Below are 16,669 nucleotides of genomic sequence, written 5' to 3' on the forward strand. Positions count from 1 at the left end.
GCTTCGAACAGAAGTACACTGCTGTGTTACACTTGTAAGGATGCATTTGTATGCTGTTTGCTTCTGGGGATCTGAAATTTCATGGGAATGCACTGAAAATGATTAAAAATTAAACTTTGTAACTGCTTTATATGTTCGACATTAACATCGTCTTTCATTGTTTTCTAATAGCGATAATTAGGTGTTGCATTACTCTAGGGTAAGCCTTGTAGCACCCCTGGGAAGGCTTTTATGCACAGTATAAATACTGCTGTATACATAAAACTAAATTTGGTTGAGATAAAGCCTCTGCTGGTTTCATTTCCTTAATATTTGCTTTCACCCTTTTCCTTCAGACCCAGAAGGTTCTTTCAGAGTTTCCCTTTACCAGCTTTCTTTCATTCCTTTTACATCTGAGCTGCCATTTATCTCAGGCCTTTCATTCTGCGCGAGTGTCATCCTCACCACACGGGTGGACTTAACCAAGCAGCTAATGCTATTACAGTGCTGGATCCTCCTGTACTGGGCTGTTAACGCACATCAGCATCAGCAAGGACAGGAGGCTGACAAGCACATGGGAATTGTCACATAGGGACCAGTGTCTGCTGGTCTGTAACTGATACACTCCCAGTGTCCTGTTGGAATAAATAACGGTGAGGCAAACTCTCCCCACAGTAAATCTAGCAAACATTTTAAATATCTAACAGTAAGGACGATGAAAACAGCTTTCAGCATGGCAGGCTTGGCCATCTCTGTGCGGACAAGCAGTCCTCATCGTCTCTGGAGCTCTTTAGGGAGGACAAAGAAATAACAGCCTAACTGTATGTAATCATAATTTAAAAAGCAATAACAAAATATTGTAACTGTGAGGGTGGTGAGACACTGGAACAGGTTCTCCAGGCATATGGGGCAGTGGGTGTCTGATTCCGCCTCCATGGTTCCACCAGCTGTGTCTGGCTAGAGGGAGTGGGAGATGGCAATGCACTCCCCAGCAGTAACGCTACAGCAGCAGGTGTCACGCTGGAAGAGGACAAGAGACATGAGTCACACACCAGTGTGGGAAGGGTCCCTCAAGATGGGTCCCTCAAGATGGCCCCCCCAGCCACCAGTCCCCGTGCCACCTACCTGTGCTGCTGCACGTGCCTCTCTGGGATGTCCCGCCTGCCTGCTCCCAGCAGGGTCGGGATAAAGAACAAATGGCTCTGAGACAGCAACTGAGAGCTGCGCTAGCAGCACCCAGAGCACGTTTCAGCACCAAAGCTCGCGCTTTGCACACGCCGGTCCTCGCCCTCACACTCGGTCGGAGTCCAAGCACGAACTGCTGGGTTGGTCTGCTGCACCCACAGTGAAGCAGTGGGGGCCACGAGGTCACAGTCAGTAGCCTGGAGATGTCTCAGGTCATCTCTTGGCCGAGCTGCTGGGCGACGCTTCCTCTTGAGCTTCACCTGTGGACATAACTGCCAACGCCCCCGTGACGCCACAATCCATTGCTGGCTCATGGCAGTGAGCAGTCCTCCCCTGCAGCACGTGCCCCAGCCCCCAGCACAAGTTTCTGGGTTTTTCCCAGTGCCGCTTCCCACTCCATTCCCCACATCTCGTGTGCTTGGCAATGGTGTTTCACACCAATCTCCAGGGTCTTGGCCACATCTTCCCATGGGCCCCATCAGGTCACCCTGGCCATGGCACGCAGCCCCAGGCATGCACAGCAAGAAGATTTATTCAGTAAAAGGTTTTGTTTCTCTCTGATAGTTGGACTTGATCATCTTAGAGGTCTTCTTTTCCAGCGTTGATTCTAAGAGATCCTCTCAGCTTAACTTCTGGTTTCCAGTTTATCATTCCTGTCTGCTGCATAACAATCCAAATTCTTCACAGATATCTTCACAGAGACAGTGTCATAAGATGCCTGAAATTAAATGAATGTTGAGTTCGTCCCCCTGCCCTGAGTGATGGACATAAGGAAGTTAAGCGGAAAACTTAATAGTTGGTGAAGCTGTGAGAAGTGCCGTAAAAACACTGCTGTCATATTTGCCCATTTCAGAAATTTTTAGTTGTGACTGCTAGATGTGGACAGTGTGTTCCTACTTTCAGTGCTTACAGAACTAAAAAATTCCTTCCAGATAAAATCTGGAGCAGTAGTCATGTACAATAGAGAGGCACCCTGGAGCTCCCGGTGTGTATCTGATCTAAAGGTCTTGACTACAGGGATACTAATCCTAACTTTCAACAATAGGAAAATGGAGAAAGTGATAATAAAAATAAAGCTGCAGGTAATAATTGTCTGAGTATGAATTGTAAAAGTGAATCTTCGGTATTGAAAGCCTCCATGGAAAAACCACATAGATTGCCAAATGTTATTTATTTAGTATTGTTATTACAGCTATTATTATGACGATCGGCGTGACAGACTGGAGATGAGTGACCACCTGCTGTTTGCATTGATGTTCAATTTGCAAACATTCAAGTACCATTTGGTTTGTGCCAGCTTGCTGCATTACTTTACCCATAAAAGATATTGTGTAACCTAATGGCAGCTTTTTAACTGAAAATAGGTGTTCTGCTTATATCCAGGAGAAAGCTGGTATTTAGCGATTACAATACAATGTATTCGGATTTTCTCAGCTGCTTCAAGCTGGAAGAACAGCTTTCTCAGCTACAACAAATGGGGCAAACCTCCTTAGAGGAAAATTTAGTAACGCCAGCAAGCTGGGAGACAAGACAATTGGACAAATTTACTACTGCCATAGCACTGCAAGTGCCTATGTGACCTTGGGCAGGCCTTCAGATGTGGGTTAGGAGGACCGGGCTCTCCCAGCTCCCCCTGGAGCTTCAGCAGGCCCAGGGTCTGCACACTTAGGGAAATCCAGCCCTTAATCTTCATCATTTGTCATTCTGATACCACACAAAGGTAAAGGGATCTTTTACACTGACCTCACAGAGTCAGACCAGGCCCTCACTTATGGGGTCCAGTCCAAATGCAAAGGTTTTTATTTTTCCTGTCATGACAGATCACCTGTCCAGAAAGAGGTCAGTTAGTGCGGCTACCTGGGAAGGCAAGTGTCGGCTGTGTGCAGAGGGAGAAGCTGTGAGGCAGGGCTCTCAGGAGCTGCTGTTATATCACACTGTGGCTTTGGGCGAGAAATTTCACCTCTGTCTTTTAGGAAACCTGCCTGCAGTACTTACATCGCTTAATTGTTATTTACAAAGCATTCAGGGATTGCTGCAGATACAATCCTCCAGAAATTGAACCCACAGTAATGTGCAGCAAACAGGCTGAGGAGCGGATCAGTAGCTGTGCAGGCAGAGAGGCTGTTCAGATCCCCATTGCCAGTGTCTGGTCATAGAATGCTTTAAACTGTGGCATACAGAGATGTTTCTTTCTCATTAACAGCCTTATTGCATGATGAAAGGGAAGGCAAACTCTGCAACCATTTTGCTGATGTTAAGGATTTCATACACATAATAAATTACATGTGAACATCGTTGCCATGCATCCATCCCAGAATTCAGCCCCTCGGGGACTCAATCATGCTGTTCTCCCGTAGCTAGGAATATCAATGCGCCGAAACAATGAGCTAAATCTGCACGTATCTCATCAGTAGACGTTGTGAAGATAACATAAAAGGGGAGTGAAGGAATGCGGACCTCTCTCCCTACCTGATCGGGGGAGAAGGTTACCGACCTCATCATCTAATGTAATAAACACCATCCAGGTAGGGAGCTATCACAAAGCCCTGAGCAATGCGAAGCCCCGCGGAATGAGATACAGCGCAGTACATGCAACTTTCATAAAGATTTCTGTGTGGGTAGTTTTTGTTTTTGATAAGAAGAAAGGAGGAGGCTGTGAGCCCAACCATGAAATGTGGGCTGGCAACACCCAGCCTTTTCTCACAGCACCCTCGTGTGCCCTCAGCAGAAAGTGCTCCGTGTCACTGGGGGAGCACTGTGCCTCTCTGCAGCACTGTAACTTGTTGAAAGAACTCATTTAAATTAAATAGGACAGCCAGTACATATTAATTAAGTATCAATTGATTCTTAAAAGAGTACTTATTGAGGGTTCTCAAGTTGGGAAGGGATAAATCTGGCTGTCATGTAATTAATTCAGAATGACACAGGCAACAAAATGCATATTACATATTTTTCCTGCGAATATTAACTTGTAAAGAATGCTTACATATTCAATTAACATTTAACAAGATAACCTTATACTACGTTAATTAGCTATCTGCTAATTAAAAATGTACCAAAATTAATATAGACATTAGGCAACTCAACTGTATAACTGCTTGTGCACAAGGGAGAATCAACATGGAATATTCGGAAGAGCTCTGAGAGGCAAAATGTAGGAGAATCTCCACCTGTTATGTCCTTGTCGCTGGTTTGAGGTGCCAGTATCTGGCCAAAGGAAAGGAGGAGCAGCGGGTTTTCTTTACATCAATGCATAATGAATTGCTTTCTGGTCAGATCTCATCCCAGTGGTGTTGGTCCCCAGTGCTTTGGTTACATGTGATGGATCAAGAAAAAAGAAATAGGGATTTTGAGAACTGTAGGAGAAGCAAATGAGCAAGGAACTCAGCTGCTGTTAACCTAAGCGCCTTACTCGGCCTCTTAAATACACCGATACTGCAAACATCTGACAGAAGTGCCTGCAGACTAGAATAACATAACTGCAAGGCACAATAGAAGGAAAGTGGGTGGCTGTCCTTGGGGTTTAAAGGACAGAAACAGTTCTTGTCCATTCTAATAAGACGTTTCCTAATACTGATGTTTGCATCTGTTTCCCTGATTTTGGAGTTTGAGAGCTGCTTTTTGTGCCTGTGAAGAGCTTCCGACCTCCACTGGAGGGTGGTTTTCTGAGGCAGAAAACTTTTTGCAGTAATTGCAGCTGTATGGGAACTGCAGGGTCCCAGGCTGAACCTCTGATTGATCACCTGAGGCGAGCAATGAGTCAGCCAGAGGAGCACAGGTGAAGGCAATGTGCTGCCAGAAGGGGTGCAGAGCCCTCCTAGACCTATTAAAGAGCTGGCAGCCAGTGGGGAGGAATCTCTTGTGGAGATCTGCCCTGCTGGAGTTTTGTAAGTGAGCCCAGGATAGGGGTAAGCTTTCTGTCTAGTCTCTTTTTGTGATTGTAATCTGCTTTGCCAAACTCTCTTGTTTATGTTGTAATTATAACATCTTAATATTCATTGATTATACAGCAGGAAAATGAGGTCTGTTTGGTTTTTAAAATTGAGACGTAAAAAGTGTTTCAAATTTGCCTGTTGAAAAATGGAATACTGCTACAAAGCGTCCATTGCTGGCTCATGGCAGTGAGCAGTCCTCCCCTGCAGCACGTGCCCCAGCCCCCAGCACAAGTTTCTGGGTTTTTCCCAGTGCCGCTTCCCACTCCATTCCCCACATCTCGTGTGCTTGGCAATGGTGTTTCACACCAATCTCCAGGGTCTTGGCCACATCTTCTTATGGGCCCCATCAGGTCATTCTGGCCGTGGCACGCAGCCCCAGGCATGCACAGCAAGAAGGTTTATTCAGTAAAAGGTTTTGTTTCTCTCTGATGGTTGGACTTGATCATCTTAGAGGTCTTCTTTTCCAGCGTTAATGATTCTTAGAGATTATCTCAGCCTAACTTCTGGTTTCCAGTTTATCTTTCCTGATTCTTTGAATCTTCTGTGATTCCTCTCCTTACAGTCTGTAGGACCGGCGTACTTTAAGATGAAGCTGATCTCTTTGACTCCATAGTCAAGTAATATATGTTCATACATTACAGTATTCAGTTTTTACCAACGTTTAGTTGTAATGGGGATATAATTTCATCAGATGTTCAAGACCTATGTAGTTCAAAACCTGATAAGCAATAATAGATGTGAAGAAGAGCAAAAGCAAAGCATAGAAAGTATTGAAGTGGTAAAAGGAAAAAAAAAATAAGAACAGTTAGATAAATGCTGTGATGTAGCAGTGAAGGGGAGTGGAGGAAGATGCTGCGGAAAGTGTGAAGAAAAGAGACTGGTGTTGGAACAGGGAAGGAGGTGGAAGGTATGTGCTAAAGTACTGGAAAAAGCTGAAAATAGACTGATTCTGTGGAGGTTTGGAGTGATCAGCGGGAAGGCAAGGAGGACATGGGAGGGAAAGACAGATGTCATGTTCTATAATGGCACTGACTGTGCTAATACCCCTGCTCAGCCTCTCAGTCCACCCCTTGTAAATGAGAAGTTTTCAGAAGCCTGAGAAGATTTGACAGCCTTTGTGGTCACAAAAAAAAAAAAAGTCTGGATGTAGTCTGTGTTCCCTGTGCCTCCTGCTGCTCCCTGAATCCTACAAGAAAGCACAGCCCTGCTCAGAAGCCTTTTCAGTGGGCCTACACGTGGGGACTGTAAGATATTATTCTGTTACATCATTGTCTCAAAGCTTGCTGGGAACACAGGTGGACAAGGCCAGGGGCAACAAGAGAGATACGCTGCTGTGAAGCCGTCTTTTGTGTGGACTTATCTCAAGGAAGGCGGCCATCTCAGGGGATACTCACGTGACTCTTGCTCAAGCACCTAGGAATGTCACGTGGGCAGAAAAAGAAGGATAAAATGGGCACCTACAATCATGAGGTTTAGGTTTTCTGGCAACAGATTCCTCATGAAGAAGAACAGAGGTTTCTGCCATGAGAAGCCTCTTGACCTGCCTCTCTCCCTCCTGGACTTGCTCTACGCTCTACCACGATGCTGAAGAAGAACAGAGGTGTCTGCCATCAGATTCCTCACTACGGAATTCCCGCATGCTGACAGACTCTCCTGGGCCTGCTACCTGAAACTTTGCTGCTTCCTCCCGGATTGGCTCCACAACTGCATCCTGCTACCTGCTTGTTGCCCAAGGCTGGCCATGCTGCTGCTTCCCCCCCCTCCCCCCCACATCTGCCTCGGACCTTCAAAGCGCCGTGCAATGGGACGCTGCTGGGTCCTGGTGCTGACTATCCCCGTTTTATGCAATTCTTGCTTATTTCCTATCTTTTCTATCGCCCTCCTTCCCTTCCCCATTTCCCCAATTAGGATTTATAATAAACTGGTTGGACCAACGTGTGAGCCGTTGTTTCTTAATCTCACGCCAGGTATATAGATATTAAAAGAACCTCATCTCCCTCCTGTAAATTGGAATGAAACAGGGACCTGTGAAGAAACTTGAGAAAGGAGAACAAAATTCAGAAGGAAAGAGCCTGAAAGAAGCAGAAGTGGATCCATGTGCACATGGTGACCTTGGAGAAAACAGTTCTTAATAGCAAGACAGCTGGCTCTGAGAAACATGCGGTCCTCCTAGTACATGGCATGCAGTATGTGAAGATAAAGCTGACAGGAGCCATCTAATACAGCTGGAACAGGGCTATGGTAAGAGAAAGCAAAAGTCTGGAGAGAGAACAAGGGGACAGCAGATCTAGGGGCAGCAGACATAAGAAACACTGAATTTCCTGACAAAAAAAGCAACACAGGCATGGAAGCAGTTGAAGGGAGTATTGATTCTGTGTGCAGCTGAACATGACATATAAAGATGAAAAAGTAAATATATATTTACAGAGACAAGACGGAAGATGCCAGTGTCAGAAGTTCTCCCTGAGATGCTGCAGTAGCTCTGCAAAGTAGCTGTGAGCCCGCAAAGGGCTCCTCATAAGGCAGTGTTTAATACGTGCTGGTTAACTTGCACTGGAATTTGTGAGTGAAGAGGGGAAAAGTAAGTTGGGCACCACGCATCATAGAGACTAGCTGCTTCCTAACGGTAGTGTGTAATTTTCGTGAAAGAAAGTGAGAACATAAAGTTTTGTCCTTCACCAAACTTACTGCAGAATTCAGCTTTTAGCTCTGCATGTCGCAAGCTTCCTGAGGACCCCCGATGGTGTGCCATTGCTCCATGATCAGTAATACATTCCTTACTGGCAACAAATCTAACAGGGTTGCTTTTCTAACAGTCTGCTTCAAAACCATGGCAATCAGTATGTTACCACTCTGGTTTTGCACCCTTTGAAGGGTTTAAACGTCTGTTTGGGAAACACGGCAGGTAGAGGGCACCCACATTTCTGAGTTCTGTTCGCAGGTCTGGGGCAGAGGCACAGTTTACTTGTGGAAAAAGCTGTCAGATAACAGGGAATGGGTTACGTGGGACTGATGGCATGGGACAATGTGAGCTTCTGGAGAGTTCCTGATTCTTCTATTTTATTTTGATAATGATTTGAGATCTGTGCCCAGCTCAGAAAACCTCCGCATTCTTTATAGCCTGTGTACTACTTGTGCTTTTCTGTGGGGTGTTCTGTGTATCCTGCAGTGAAGTGTGGTCTTGGCTTTTTTGCAGGTGTTTGTGTTCAGATCATTTCAGGCAGCGAGCTGAAGTAACACCTGTTATTAACTGGTCGTTGTTCTGTTTTATTCCCCACTGGTCAATTAAACTGGTGTTACTTATTTGAGTTTCTTAATTTCGCTGGATGCCATCTGAACATGAGCCCTAAGGATAGCTGCCTTACAGGTGAGTCATAAGGAGCAGCTATGCTCCTGTTTGTAGAATACTTTCAAGGCACTAAGTATCTCAGCTTGACTTATAAAACCCTTTACTATCATTAGATGTTCTCCTTTCCAGAGAGAGGCACGAGTATTTCAAAACAAAGTAGGTGAGCCACTGTTTACCCTTAAAAGATTATGTACGTACATAAAGTGTCTGATTTTTCACTTCTCAGCTGGTCTGCCCGTGTTCTTGTGTTTCTACCATCACAAAAACTGCACACTGAAGGATTTTAAATTGTATCTCTACTTGGGGGGAGATTTGTAAAGATCGTGGAAACAAGAAGGCAGAAAGGAGAATGAGGACACAAACAAGTGGGAACATCTTTCAGTACCGTCACACAAACGTTTCTTACCTATCAGACGTTTTTAAATTTAGAATAATTGGGAGGAATCAGGTGTTTGGGATTGTAAGTGTTATATTGTGTTAAAATTGTGTAAACAGAAACAGTCTGAGTTTCCAGGCTAAGTTATGTACGTTTAAGTATTTTTCCCTAGAACTTACAGCAAATATGTGGTCTCTGACACCTCAACAGGGAGCAAGATGACTCCTGTATGGAAGCATGATAGCTGTAGTCCCAGAGGAGACAATAGTGATTTGCTATTTATTGTTACAGACAGCTGCATTACCAGAGGGATTTGAGGACATTTAGCACAACACATGCACTCTATAACTGAGTGAACATGCCCTTTTGCAAACACATCTTCCCCTCTCTGCGCCGCCTGGAGCACTGAAACTTTCAGGCATTGCCTTATCTGCGATTGCTGACACCTGTTCTATGGGAGCAGATAATTCTGGAAGCCTGTCATTTTCTTCTCCAGCTGCCATCTCACCCTCCCAGTCTCCTAAGGGCTTTGTCACCCTTAATCACAGTTTTCTTCATGATGGGAACCACAGGTGAAGAACCAGACAGGTTCCAGACTTGCCCACAGCAGAATTGTTTTCACTTCGTTCCTTGGGGAAGAGATGGGGGAAAAACAGAGAGATGGGGGTAACTGCAATAGATGTACTGCAATAGACAGCTACATGAAATGGAAATGAGCTTGAGTAACTTTTCTGTTGGATTTTCTTCCTCATCAATTTCTTTCTCAATGTGGAGGAAGTATACTAATACTCCAGGCAAAAATTCAGTGTCTTAAGGCTTGGGCTGAATGAGGAACTTGTTTGTATGACTGAGGCATGGGTTTTCATTCGGTTTTCCAATCTACCTGTCCAGTTCCACTAAGGTCAACAATAGCAAAGCTCTTAATTGACCTTTGTAAAACCCTTATTCTCATTTATGCTTCAAGAATGTTTTTAGGTAGGCCTTAAGGCACTGGCCAGGTGTGCGCAGGATTCAGGCCCCCGTCACCATGTCCCACACTGTGATTTGTAATGGGGGCTGGATCCCATTGTCGTTGTCACAAAAATCTGTGCAGTTAGGGTATCGAGTGGTGTTCAGTGGTGCTCCTCTTTGAATGCAGTCACTCTGTGCCATTTTTTCAGCTGTCAATAATTACACAAAAATGAAAGGTGTGTTCTGGAGTACTGTACACCTAATTTCACAGAGACCGTGAGAAATGGCACTGTGCCCGTACCATGAGATTGTGTGCGTGTTGTGAACTTACACCATGCTTGTTAAGGACTTGGTAAAGACTCCTCTTACCTTCAGTGGTCTTTGGATCTGGCACTAAGAGAGGCAGCATAAACAGATTGGGATCTGGAGGAAAGTTTAACTGCACGCCATCTATTTTATAGCGCCTTTAAACCAATATTTACAATAGCTAACACCAAGTGATTCACTACTTAAAATGCTCCCAAACACACTATTGACAAACCTGCAATTTGCCTTCCATCTCCAAACCCTGGATGGGTATTTTTGGCCCCATCATTTTTTTATGTATTGACATTTAACTTTTTCAGCTCAGAATATATATTGACAGAGCCATCAAGAGAGCAAACACATTAAACCTAAAACAACAAGCAAAAGCTCTAAATAATACGAGTCTGGACCTACAAGCATGTATGCTGAAGGGCTTTAGATAGCTGGGTCTGCAAACAGATCCTCAGGTTTCCATTTGGGCTCATTTAGTAAGCAACACAAAAGCAAATCTCACAATTAATCAGACAATTTATGGTGTCCAGGCTGGGCTTCTCTGGCTCCGGCCATTCTGTAGCAGGAAAGTCACACAAGCAACGTGAATCTGTTCAAAGCTTCCCAGCTAAAAAAGCAAAGTACCCACTAAATTTTTTGTCTGGTAGAAGTCAGATATTTCCGTTTGGATGATATCCCCGTGAGCTGGCCAGCAAGCAAAGCAGGCAGCGCTCGGCCTCGGGAGGGAACCCGCAGGCAGGCAGGCAGGCCTGGGGGCCGGCAGCACCAGGACATTCTGCAGCAGCTGTCCCAGCACCACACTGTCTCTGCCAAGGCTTCTGCTTGGGAGGAGAATCTGGCCCAGCATTTCAGATAGGTGTTTTTCATCTGTTATTTGCAGGAGAGGAAACAGCTGTGGGTCGGTGTACTTCGGGCAGTACAGCAGCAGGGATCATCTTGACCGACGCGTGCTACCAGGAGGAAGAGACGCAGGCATCTGAAGCGACACGTCCCTTAGCAGCACTGGGGTAACACACAAACTGCAGAACAGAAGTTGCAGGCAAAGGTAACGTCATTTTCTCACAAAGTCTGAAGAAGGACAGATATTTTCAGTCCTCTGCCTTCAGTTCTGGACTTTCATTCACTTTTGTGTCCCTTCACTTCTTCTCTCAGCTCAGCAATCTTGAGGCAACTGTTTTGATCACCAAGCTGTGTATGTTTTCTCTTTTATAAATCATCCCTGTCTCAGTAGGATGCAGTGTTACAGCCCAGTCGTTTGCTTCAGGAAAGGGTTTCCTTCCCTCTGGCAGTATGATCTCTTCTCCTCTCATGTTTGTGGATCTGGGCTTATGAAATAAACATTGGTTTAGCAACCTCAGAAACAAAACCTCCTTGTTCTTGTGCTGCATGAAGAATTCTGCCCTGATTTTAGGTCTCTCAAAGGATTAAGATCATGGCTGGAGGCCGCAGGATAATTTTTTTTCTGGAAGTTTTTTCCTTTTCATGACAGAGGACATCCAGCAGCATTCAGGTCCAGTGTGCAATGATGTCACCTACAGCTGGAGTGCAGCTTCTTCATGATCCCAGACACGGCCATTGCCACTGTTTTTTACATGAATTTATGTGCCAGTGGCAACCAAGTTGGGCTGCAGCAGTAGATTTTGGCAAGTACAGCCATTTCTGGTGGGCTGCAAGCATGGCATGGTGTGAAAGCCCACAAAGAGGGAAGTGTTGATTTTACTGTGTTCTGTGCTACAGAGGGTCCCCCCAAGGGCCCTACTTACTTGTTTTCTGTTAAGTTTATGTGTCTCTTCTAATGTTAATTCCCCTCAAAGTCTCTCATGTTTTGTTTTATTTTCAGTTTTATCCTTTTCCTTTCTGCATTCTACAGGAATTATCCTTGTTGGCAGCTTCATTTCTCATCCAAATGGTTTTGTATGAAGCGAAACTGAAAAGGGAGTTGAGATTTCCCATCGCAACCAGACAACATAGCAATTGCAAAAAACTTGAAAAAAAGTCATCTGAGGAACTGGGAATATTTTTAATGGCTAGGAATGGAAGCGCAGTGCTGGTCTGTGTTTGTGACTTGACAGAAGCGTTCACAAAGCTGCCTCAGGAACATCAGGCTTCTAGGACATCATTCAGACCTCTGCTTGCAGCTGCCTTTTTTAGACTTAAAAATCATACCAAGTTCTCAAGCTCTGTATTTCTACAACTGCTGCATGACTCTCCAAAACTTCACTTTGACTTAAATGAAAGAAACACCCCAAATCTAAGTGGGTACACATCATACTGCTCTACGGAGACACCTGAGTGTCTCCTAAGTACCAGGAGGTTGCACGATTTGTCACAATTCATGGGGCTTGTGGAGGGCAGGATCTTTGTGTCCCTCCTTAATGGTAATCTTACACCTCCAAGGAGATGGAGAAAGTCCTTTTGCACATGCAGATGAAAACACAAAGGAGCAATAGCTATGGCCTCCTTTCAGTCCTGAGGAAAGAAAATTGTCCTGACTTCACTCAGCTCCATCTCTTGGTTTATAGGACATTTTCTTCCCTTGATTGAAAATGCAAAGATTCCCTGAGTCCTGCTCGCTTCAGCGAATCTTTTCAGTCTTCTGTATGGAACAACAGTGACATGCAGTGGCTGCTCAGGCAAAGCACAGCAATGTAGGAGCTATCCTGGTAAAATGGCATTTCTGTGACCAGTTAGATGGGTGGCCAGAACGTGACAACAGTTCAGAAATGAATTTGGTGACATTCCAAGTTATGATTGTGTGCATCACAAAACTCTTTTCAAGCATGAATTTGTACTGTATCTTCATTTCTCATGTAACAATGCTATTTAGAGGGTAATCACATCTTAACCTGATTGCCAAGTTAGTAAAAAATATTTGTATTGACTTGCGCTAGTTGTACAGGTTGCAGCTGACAATGCAGGCTGAAATCTCTGCATATAAAGAAAGAAAATCTGATGAAAATCATTTGATTTCTAAATGAGATCTTGGAGAGGTTTAGTAAAAGTGTCTGTTCATCTGGATGCAGTCAGGTGGGAGCACTGCCATTAGATATGCTGCAATACAGAAAGGGCTGTCAGGCAGCCAGAGGTCACGGAATGAATTTGTGGCTGAGCAAGATTTTGGGGGATGCAGTTGTCATTTCGGAGGTACGTGCCGCTTTCTAAGAGCCTCCAGAGTTTCGTTTCTGGTCGTGTTCTCTACATTCCAAAGGGATTAGGGGCTACAAAGAGATTTGCTGTGTGAGTGGCTCACTCTCTGTGGGAACATTTTCTGAACTCCTTTGGCCAGCCATTCGTACAGGCAAACCCAAGGCAGGGAGGATAGTCAGAAGGTTAGCTGGTCTCTGGAAACCTGAGGCTCATCTGTGCCAAATTCAGCTCTCTTCCCAGCGGGCGACTGCGCGGTTCTTCAGGCTTTTTGGAAATAAAATGGCAGAGAGGCAGCTTTAGAAAGAGTGGCTGTGGGAGTTACTGCACCAATGAAATATTGCTCAGGGAAGGATTGATGAGCTCTAGGCTGTGTAGGAAGAGGCCCTTGAAGTTGGAGAGGGCAGTTTGAATTATAGGACAGCTACCCAGTTGTTATGGTGACAGAGCTTTGCCTGGGATCTGCTACACGGCTGTTGCTGCCAGAAAGGAGAAAAGGACTTCTGGCAAAGAGAAGAGCAGGCAAGTGAGGCAAGTCTGCCCAAGGCAGACTCTGAAGGGCAGATTGGTGCCCTGGAGGGGCTTGGGAGCAGGTGCTCTGTTTTTCTGATGGCTACGTGTCCTGGAAATAGGTTTCTTTTCTCACACTGTTAGCCTCCTGGCTAACCATTGCTGAGGGCAATAACAAATCCCACTTCTAAGAAGCAGTAGCATCGTTGCACTCATGTGACAAGCGTTCCCTGTAGTAAGACAGTGAAGACATTGTGCAGTGCCTGTTTTTGTTGGTCAGCCCATTCAAAAAAGCTGTTACTATTCAGCTGGGTTATTAACATCTCTTAATAACTATTGGGTTCATCTGTAGCAAGCCACAGAAATCACACGGAACAGTGTCATATACAATAAGGTTTTGGTGGTCCTTCCACTGGTTGTATCATCAACGCCTGCAGGTCAGTGGCAGACAGTCCAGCTCCCTCTTGTTGCTGGGTGCCTCCAGACTGACATGCATACATGATCGGGGGCTGAATGCTGCAAATAGAGCTTCTCTTTTTAAAATTGCAGTTAGTTCAGCAAAATGGAGCTCCCATTATAAGTCCTGTCTCGGATTTTTGCATGAATTCCAGTAGCAGCCTAAGCAGTGAGTAGCTGAGCATGAGGTGATCCTGTAGGTGAAGTCTTTTCTGAAAGAAAGGCTTGTGAACATTTTGATTTCTACTGACTGAGAGACAACTGTTTCTTTCTTCTTTTGTTTTCATGAAATATTGCACTATTCCTGAGTTTTGAGAGGGAAAATTTTTATGCTGCATGTTGTATTAAAGTAATTTTGGTTTCTTTGCTGACTGAGATAGGCCTGGACCTCTCAGTTCCTTCTTATGCAGAGATGTACCATTTTCTCAGAGGTACCTGGCCCAAATCAAGGTCCTGTTGCATGGGGTGTTTGCCACGGGCAGGACGGAGTTAGAGCATTGAAGTCAGATGGCTGCAGTTGTTGCTATGCCTGTAATGTGCTGTGATTCCTAAATGGAAAGGCAGGTAGTTGTTATTGCAAGTCCTCCAAAGTTTGTTGCTTCTGTGGATTTTTGCCTGAGAGTTATAAAATTATTTTTATGTGTTTCTTGCATAATTAAATGCTTCACTGTATAATACTAGTCAAGTGGGAGCTGTGGCAATAAAAGGTTTATGATGCCACAGGGTTTTCACGGTGCTGATGCAGCCAGCTCCGAAAGGCTGTAGAAGAGACTCCTCCACAGTGCAATTCAATTCAGTCTCTCTGTATGCTCCAGGCATTACAGACAACATTAACTTATGAATATTTGAGGAGGCCAGGTTGGATGGAGAAATATGCTAGCTGCTCCAGCAGCCAGATGTGTTGTCCAGAAACATAAGCCAACAGTAAATGCTGTTTGGCTATTGGTAGACAAATACACTTCAGCACCTAGGGAGCAATACAGCGGGAGTGTCCCAGCCTTCCATGACAAGTATTTGCCTTATCCTTGGCAAAAATGAAAGCAGTAAAACAACGAGCCAAAAGCTCTTCAGAGAACTGCCTGTTATCCCTCCAAACCCATGCACGGAGTCCTCCAGCTTGCTTTGCAGTGAGCAGTATAGGCAGACTGTCAAAAGAACTACGACTCTATTTCTTGACTCTTCTCTGGTTATTGACTCTGGATTTAATCCATTAATATAAACCACCGTGGGTGTAGGACCAGGCTGCAGTGGGGGTGCGCTGAAGGAATGCGTTTTGATACTCAGGAGTGTTAAGAGATGACTTGAGAGTATAAATACACACAGTTGTATGTGTACTTGGCGGATGAACAGGATCTCATTAACTGATGATAATTCTGTTATGAGTTTTACACATAGTAATTTCAGTGCCTTGTCCTCAATGGCTATGGAACCTGAAAGGTTCCTCTAAGACCACATACATGTTTTTTCTTAGATGATAGCTTGAGAAACTAGGTCACAAATCACCAGAAATTTCAATCTGTCAGTGCTGCTTTCGTTACAGTAGACATGCATGACATTGCATTTCACTTCCCTTCCCTTGAACACCTGATTCCACCTGTCTGCAGACTGTTAACCAACTGCTGTTCATGGAGGAACTAGCCCAAAATGGTGTTCATCCAACATAAAAGTCTATAAAGTTGACCCTGCACCACAGCTAATATCTAAGACCAGTACTGCTGCATCTAAACAAAATCTATCTGGGGAATAGCTGTAACATCTTTCATCTAGGAGTAAAAACCATTAATATGTTTAGAGAATTTTTATTTTTTTAACCAAGAGTGTTAACAGTGCATTTCCTATCATTGGCTGACATTTTAACTTCAGATGGCCATCAGCTGGGAGGTGCATCCTAAGGCAGCGAGCTGCTGGCTTGGGAGCAGCAGTTTCTAGGTGAAATTCAGTGGGCTGTGTAGTACAGGAGCATGGTAGTCCCCTCTGCTCTTCAAACTATACAAGGAGTAGTCTGTATGGAAATCCATTATTTCCAAATTCAGTCAACTGCTCAGTGTTGTCACAAGATGTCAGCAGAGACCACTGTTCTGAAATACAGAAAGTTCAGTCAGAGCATTCAAGCTCTGTGGAGCTTGCATTTGCTGAGCTGCAAAGCTGCAGCCACTGGGCAGACCGGGAGTGCTGAGGCAAAGGGGACACTGCTGAGCATGGCTGTGCTAATTCTAGGGAGGGTTTGATTCTCCAGCACAAAGCCAGAGTGCTCAGTCTGACCTTTTTGGTCCTGAGCTGGGACAGTATAGGCTGTTAATATGGAAATGACAGATAGGACTAAAAAATCTTGGCAAACTGGTTCACTCTGAGAAGTTTACAAACTGAAGCAAAGAAAAGGAAATTAGATTTCTGAGGTAGGCTCCTATGTCTTCAATGAGTTCAGTTTTAATAAGTTGAGATCATTGGTTTTCATTTGCAGAACAG

The 16,669-nt window shown here is 44.7% G+C and overlaps 1 protein-coding gene across 3 annotated transcripts in view; it reads left to right on the forward strand.

The window, feature by feature from the left end:
- The window catches only part of METTL22 (methyltransferase 22, Kin17 lysine), a 207,405-nt gene that overhangs the window by 157,237 nt on the left and 33,499 nt on the right, over nucleotides 1–16,669 (forward strand). For all 3 annotated transcript variants that reach the window (XM_048962130.1, XM_048962132.1, XM_048962131.1), the window contains one exon: nucleotides 10,974–11,138. The gene's annotated coding sequence lies outside the window, so the exon portion shown is untranslated. The remainder of the gene's footprint in view (nucleotides 1–10,973; nucleotides 11,139–16,669) is intronic.

The sequence above is a fragment of the Lagopus muta genome, chromosome 15, assembly GCF_023343835.1.
Source record: "Lagopus muta isolate bLagMut1 chromosome 15, bLagMut1 primary, whole genome shotgun sequence".
Taxonomy (NCBI): Eukaryota; Metazoa; Chordata; class Aves; order Galliformes; family Phasianidae; genus Lagopus; species Lagopus muta.